This window comes from Stegodyphus dumicola, chromosome 11 (assembly GCF_044657685.1).
Source record: "Stegodyphus dumicola isolate Sdum_Otavi_A_Nest chromosome 11, ASM4465768v1".
Classification (NCBI taxonomy): Eukaryota; Metazoa; Arthropoda; class Arachnida; order Araneae; family Eresidae; genus Stegodyphus; species Stegodyphus dumicola.
This window is the reverse complement of record NC_140778.1, coordinates 165,346,655-165,354,121: the sequence shown is the minus strand read 5'-3', so window position 1 is coordinate 165,354,121 and position 7,467 is coordinate 165,346,655. Positions and strand designations below refer to the sequence as shown.

Genomic DNA, 7,467 nt, shown 5'->3' with positions numbered 1-7,467 from the left:
AAATTAGATATATATATATTTCATTACGGAAACGAATTTTTTTTAAAATTTGGGTATAGAGACATTAGGTATATTTTTGGAAGCAGGAAACATGAAAAATTAGCAACTGCCTTCGCCGGGAATCGAAGGACGGACCTCTGGAATATCGGCCCAGTGTGCAGAACCACTACACCACGAAGACACGCTAGGTGTGGTGGTGGTGTATTTAATTATGGCAAAGCACACTAGGGCTATCTGCCTAAGGGGAGGGATGTCTTCGTGGAGGACTTTCTAAGGGAAACTGGCTCGTATACACGTTACACATGGGGAAAACCACGAAAACACCCATGCAGCCAGCCCGTTCGCGGGATTCGAACATCGGATCGCACTACCAGGGTTCAGCGACTTTACCGCTCGGCCGCTGGTGGGCCGAAGACACGCTAGGAAAGCGGAAGAAATACCTTATATTACTTCTCTTTTTAAAGGCCGACTTTTTTTAAGGGGATCCAATCACTAAATCCTGGGTGTGGATATACCTCATCCAACACCTTTTTAGTTCGGGCGCCACTGTAGAGACATTAGGATTTTTTGGGGAAGCCGTAGAGATGAAAAATTAGCAACCGCCTTCGCCATGAATCGAACCACGGACCTCTGAAATACCGGCCCAGCGTGCAGAACTATTACACCACGAAGGCACGCTAGGAAAGCGGGAGAAATACCTCATAAGGAAAATTTTTTTCCTCTAATTACAGGACAGAAAATGTTTTTCAATCGCGCGATCTGTTATTGATATTGAATTACAGTCGTGCGATAATTTCGCAGTAAAGATACATCTCTGATGACTATCCAAGATTCTAGAAACTTTGGTCTTATATAGAGATGGTCGTCTTATAGAAATAATGCTTAATATCAATATCTATTTATAATCTCAGAACTATTGGTCACTTTCAGAAGTGGTCGTTTGAGAGGCGATATTCTATATATTTATTTACTGATACTCTCAGATTCCAAAATTTGTTTATATTCTCAGAAATATTGGATGGAAGGTGGTCGTCCCATACATGCAAAATTTTACATTTCATTAAAAATGAATTCGGCATTATTTAACTATTTCCCTATTAATTAATTAATTAGATAAAGAAAAAATTAGGAAATAGTTCTGTTTATTACGGAATAATGTAGGAAGTTCTACAGAACTATATTCTTTCGCGTCATTGCACATTGTATCCGGCAAATTACTAGTTCCTCGTATTCTTCCGCAAATCCGTAAACATCTGTCTGATTTGAAACGAAATCCAAAATGGCTGCGCCATGAGGTTAACTTGTATGGATATTTTTTGTTGCATGAAAGGTAAGTTCAGTTGCAATACTTGTATGTTTACTTTTTTTGCTTTTCGAATTTATGTTATTTATGTCATTTTGACAGTTAAATGTTTCACAGCTTTATGAATTGTTACCATTCTGTCCTGAATTACGTGTATCTCAATGGCTGGCTGTCTTTTCAAATATCTAATTTGCCCTACTATCCAAATGACTGAATTTTTTTTAGTCTAGTTTATGCATTCACTTTCAAAATAATATGTGTGATCAGATTGCTTATTATTTTATTGCAGCAATAAATTTATGTTAAATAGTTTGAACAATTGTATAAAAATAAGAGTTTGCATTGTTTTGTCCAAAATATGTATGGTTGAAACATTATCTTAATCTAGTTTGTAATTCAAGTTTTTTTGGGGGTACTGTTCTGTTATTATGACCAGAATCGGAAATGTATGAACCTGTGTTCGTAAGTATGTGCATAGATGTTTGAATGTAGACTTACACACATACAAATATACAAGCATACATAAATACATTTCTGAACCCGGTCCTGATAACAGAACAGTACCTTTTTTTAATCTTTTTTGAATATTTTATAAAATGATTAAGCATTTTTCAAACTGCATATCATTTTAAGATTCGACTTGCAGGAAGACAAAATATGGTCATTCAATCAAATGCTGATGATTGCTTTTAACATTTTCTCATAAATATTGTTTGCATTTTTATTGTATTTTAGATACTTTAGTTATGTAAAGTGAACATGAGAATATTAGGAAAGCTGAAGAATATGAATAGCTACCATAATACATGTATTTTTCCATTGTTTTAGAAACCAATGCACCATTATTATATGCTGGCTTATTTTATAGTTATATGCAGTTTAATTTTATGTTCATGTTATTGTAGTATTGTCATTATAATAAAAGTATTGATAATTTTTGTTGAATCTTGCAAGTTGCCTAACATTCAGAATTATTGCTACTGAATTTTACTGATAGGTTTTTTCGAGTTGACATAATCTGTCTGATAAATAAAATAAACTGGTGTTTAAATTATATGCATTTCTCTTAATGTTTCATTGAAAGTGAGATGGAAATACAAATGCTATCCAGAAAAGTGAATTCTTTTTGCCTGAAATAACAAACTGTACTAAATGATTAATGTTTATATCATTTTAGGAATGTCAATATTAAAGTTTCTCCCCCTTCTCTTCTTTAATTTTGAAATAATTTATAATAAAATAATGTATGCATAAGTGTAATTAATGTAAAGTGTTATTCAATAATATAATTTATTTTTGCTGATATTTTTATATTTCTTATCTGGGTTTTCTTTTGGTGTTAGAAGGAGGAAAAGACTGTAATGTTTTAATTAAGGAAATAATTAAAACATTACAGTCTTTTAAATAACACAGTTACAGTAATGTTTATTGAAGCAATCAGTACTGTGTGATTGAATAATGTTAAAATGCATTATTCATAAGGAAATTTGCTTATCTTTGTGTTATAGATTTTATTTTGACACAAGCTGAAATTTGAATTATTGGAAGCACTTTGAAAAGCTGAATTATTTCCTGAATCATTAATCAGGCCAATATATAACATACAAATTTTCATACAAAATTATTTCTTTGAGCATATTATAAAGAGCTCATTTAATTTTATTATTTGTACAAATTTTAGACAAAAGTAGCATGTAACAGTTAAAGATTTATTGAAGCCTACTTGTTACTTGTGGTAACAAAGAAGTGTGAAAGATATTGCCACATTAGCGAACATGACGATCATTGATGCTTAGTTTAATAATATATTGAGAAATGCTGGGAACTTTCAGAAGTAGACATTTCGGAAATGATGGGCTTGATAAGAAATTTACATGGTTTTATTATTTATTCTTTAGTTAAGAATGGATTTTAGATGTTCATGTGAAAGAATTCTCTTTAGTTATATGTGAAAGAATTGTTAAAGTTTGGCATTTAAAAAAATGAATTAATAATATGCAATTATCTTTTTATTATACATATATTACTATATATTTCTAATGCGCTATGTAAATGTCAGTGCTAAACAATTGAGATACTATTGTCAGGGCAATCTTTTCTTATACATGAAAAATTCTGATACTTTCTTATCATCTACCGTGACAGCTTCAACTTAAGCTAAAACAGCAAGAGTATGCACACGATAATAGCAAACTATGAATATGCATACCACACACAGGTATTTACATGCTTTATATTTAATCTTTATTTCTGAATAGTATTCCATTCGATGAAAAATATGTGAATATTGACCCAATATATATATTTTTGTGTGTGTGCATCCTAAAATTTCTTGTTTCTTATAAAGTGCTCATTTGAATTACTACTTGTGAACAGAGCAGTAGATATGAACCATAAACTAACCATTTTGCCAATTTTCACAGCTTTGCAGATAGTCAGAAAGCACCAAAATTTGTAATAATGTTAAGTTTAAATGATGTTCTATACTTTTGTGTTTATTTTTCTATTCTATTAATTCTATTACTGTGTTATCAAACTTTCTGCAGGAATTTCAACTGGTTGAGATGTTATTACCATGTGGAGAAGAATTTGGTTTTCAAGCTAGAAAAAATTGCAGCTGAAGGATTTTGTAGAAGGTCAGTCAAACTGGTTTTAGTTAATTACAATTAAATTTTGGGTGAAGAATTCTCAAATTTATTTATCATAAGTGTCTAAAGGTCTTCTAACTTAAATTCTGCTTGTTTTTGAACTTTTTCATGACATTCATTCTTTGATTATTATTTTTTTTTTTTAATTTACTAACTTATGTCCAGGCACATAATGTTGCATTTAATGCCATACCTTAAATATTGTAAAATGTTAAAATAATACATTTCACTTAAAAATGTGGTTGTGACAGTAAATTTTCTGTTACATTTAATCATATCTATAAACATTGGTATACATCATTTTTCAATAATCTGTATATTATTTTGTGCATTTCTTTTACATCCAAGATCTGGCATATGACTTGCTTTTCAAACTGATAACATGGTGTAATAATGTAATCTAATGGTTAAAGTTTACTATGGAATGGGCCAAATTTAATAAATTATTCTTTGATAGAAATTTATTCATGTGTTCAGTGTGTCTCATCTCTTTAAATTGCTAAAGTAAATTTTATGTACTTGCATTTAGGAATTTTGACTGTATCAGAGTAATTTTATTTCAGTTATTATAACATGCAAGGGAAAAAATTCATTCATAGCTCCGTATTTAAAATTAGTTAATCAAAGTCCTTAATAAAGAGGGACGTTTTGTTGTTTTTAATGTCAATAGAGTTTAATTCAAAAATATGCCACATTAAGGGTTACTTTTTAACCTAATTTAAAATTTTCATTACTTTAACATGTGCAATAATTGTTATTTTAACTACGATATTGTAATAATATCAAAATTCCTTACTTTTTGATAGGTAATCTAAATGTAAAACAAGAAAAGAAAAAATTAAAATCTGGAAGTATATTTATTTCATACCTCTAACAAATAAAAACAACACAAGCACTTTTTACTGTCTATCTGCATAGTGTGGCATGTCCCGTAAGACTGAGATTTGTATGGTCAAATCCATGTTTCAGTTAAAGGAAAATGTATGCACAGTTTTCTGATTTTGCCTTCGATTAAGGATACTGTATATACTAGCATAAGAAATATATTTGTTAATGCAGTGTTATACATCAAAATTTATAGACAATTATTGTGGCTATGTTTATTATAATTTTGTTCACTGTAATGGCTGGAGTGCCTAAGCCATCATTCTGTGTAAACAAAACTCAAATCTTCATCTCTGCATACTGCTCCACTAGTGTTTAAACCACTGAAATGGTGATTATGGTAGAACATCTTTGATAAAAATTTACTCTAATGTAACCCTTGGCGAATCGTTTCTTTTTTTTTATATCAAGATCGTCACCTGAGAGGATCGGCACCAATTTCAAGGTGGCCGCTACACAAAACCAAAATAAGAAGTCAAAGACATACACAAACCCTGTGTCCATGTACACATTGACCTATTAAAACAGAGAACTGCACAAACTGGGCATTGTGCACTGCGTTAACTTTGTCCATGTACACATTGATCTATTTTCACTTTAAGAAAATCAGAAAGTTAAAAATATCATAGTTACCAGAAAAAATTCGCCACTGCCTAACACACAAATAACCAAAAATACACAAACAGAGAGGAATAAGTTACCAAAAATACATATTTCCTAACATAAAAACATTAAACAGCAAATCTTCTAACAAAAATTAACACACAGAGACAAAAAAATAAATGAAACATCATTTTTTTAACATACCTTTTTTTTTCACATGCATATGTTTAGGCTTCCCACCACCATCCTCCAGGTAAGCAATTCAATTAAATTTTCCGTCTCTTAGTCACCTCAGACATACTCAAACGATGGTACCCACACCAAAATAATAAATAGCATGTTCAAAATACAAGACCATACCACTTCCGTGCAACCAAACACAGCAATTGAAAAGAATGGTAAGAACCAAAAACCTGGGTCCGTACAAAAGGTTTACTATTAAAAAAAGTAGCCCAAAACTAAATTTATCACAACACATTGGCAATATTTGCAGAAATAACTCCTTTTTATTGACAAAAAAAAAGTTCCCCCCCCCAAAGGCTACTTTCGCCAACATTATCAATATTAGGGTTACCGAAAAACTTATTTGACGCTACGGGCTTCCACATTTCACAAACAACCAATACCACTTTGCGATTTTTTTTCAGACAGAAACCAAAGTGTACCATACAGTAAAGATTAGCCACATCTTCATTTACTACTGTACTTCTTTGCTAAATTTCTGTGGTTAAATTCAAAAGTTTAAAATTGCATTAACATGATCAGATTTTATTTTCTGCACGTAGCTAACAATTACTTATGAGTTGTCAGATAAATGTTACCAGACGCAGTTAATTATTTTTTACTTGCCAATCTCATGAGACAAGTTTTTTTTTTTTTTTTGCTCCTGCAAGACTTTACTTTGTGTTGCAAAATAAATTCATTCTCACTCTTTTTGGACTTGCCTACACATTAAATTTAAAATAGTTTTATGAATAGGTAAAATGTGATTATCATAATTTTGTTTCTCTCTTTATCTTGGCAACTTTATATGTTGATTCAGTATCCAGGTTACCTACCAGTGGCTGATTGATAAAACTGCTCATATGTTCAGCTGGTGGTTTGAGTTTATTTTCTGACATAAAAAATTTTAAAAGGCATCCCCCATGTTTATTTTACTATAATCGAAAAATCAAATAATTGCTACTTTGTTTATAGGTGCTAAATGTTAAAATATTTTAAATGCTTTTCCTTTAATTTGCATTCTAATAGTCATTTGTTTAAATTTAATTATGAATTATATTCACATATAGTAATTGTGAGTGTTTTTTTATTTTAGGTGCTGTGAAAGGCAATGACAGAGATCCAATTTATCAAGAGTTCTTATATACATAAGAATACATGGATATAAGATTGTTTTTCATGAATTCAAATAAAATGTGATAAATTGGATTAATAAAAACTATTTTGAATTTTGAAAAGTGTTTATCCTCTGTTAATCATAATATAGTGCCATAAATTTCTGAATGTGTTTATTTTTCATCCAAATAAATAGCTTTACAAAAATTTGTCATATTAATAGATATTGCATAATTTAGCGTTATTATACATATTTATTATAGCAGATTTAGCTGAACTACTTTTTTAGTCTCTCTGCAGATGAAGTCACAAAGGTAAGTGGTTAGATATTTTTCTGTATTCCCCATTAAGTAATTTTATCTGGTAAATTACCATTACTTATATACTAAAGGTGAAAGAATAAGCTTTCCTTGAAGATAAAAAAATTTGCAGATATTTCAAAAAATTGGTATACGTAAAAAAGTTCTTAAATTGCCACATATGCGAAACTGAAAATGTTATATATGAAATAGTTCAGAAATATAAATATTTTCACTATTTTTTAACTATAATTCACTGCATTTGTTATATATAATCACAGTTTAAGGTAGCAGTGCTTTTCTCACTGTGATTTCTCATGTATTTTGATTCATAAATACACGTACATAAATCCACGTATTTTGATTTCTCTTTTGAGACCGAATAAAAATA

The 7,467-nt window shown here is 30.2% G+C and overlaps 1 long non-coding RNA gene across 2 annotated transcripts; it reads left to right on the top strand.

Moving 5' to 3' along the window:
- The first annotated feature begins 1,236 nt into the window (after positions 1-1,236).
- LOC146994515 (uncharacterized) lies at positions 1,237-6,899 on the top strand. Of its 2 annotated transcripts, XR_015043882.1 has the most exons (4): positions 1,258-1,330; positions 3,449-3,521; positions 3,850-3,939; positions 6,758-6,899. It is a non-coding gene; the product is annotated as an uncharacterized LOC146994515 (long non-coding RNA). The 2 variants fall into 2 exon arrangements; XR_015043883.1 differs by lacking the exon at positions 3,449-3,521 and having other exon boundaries at positions 1,237-1,330.
- The last annotated feature ends 568 nt before the right edge of the window (positions 6,900-7,467 follow it).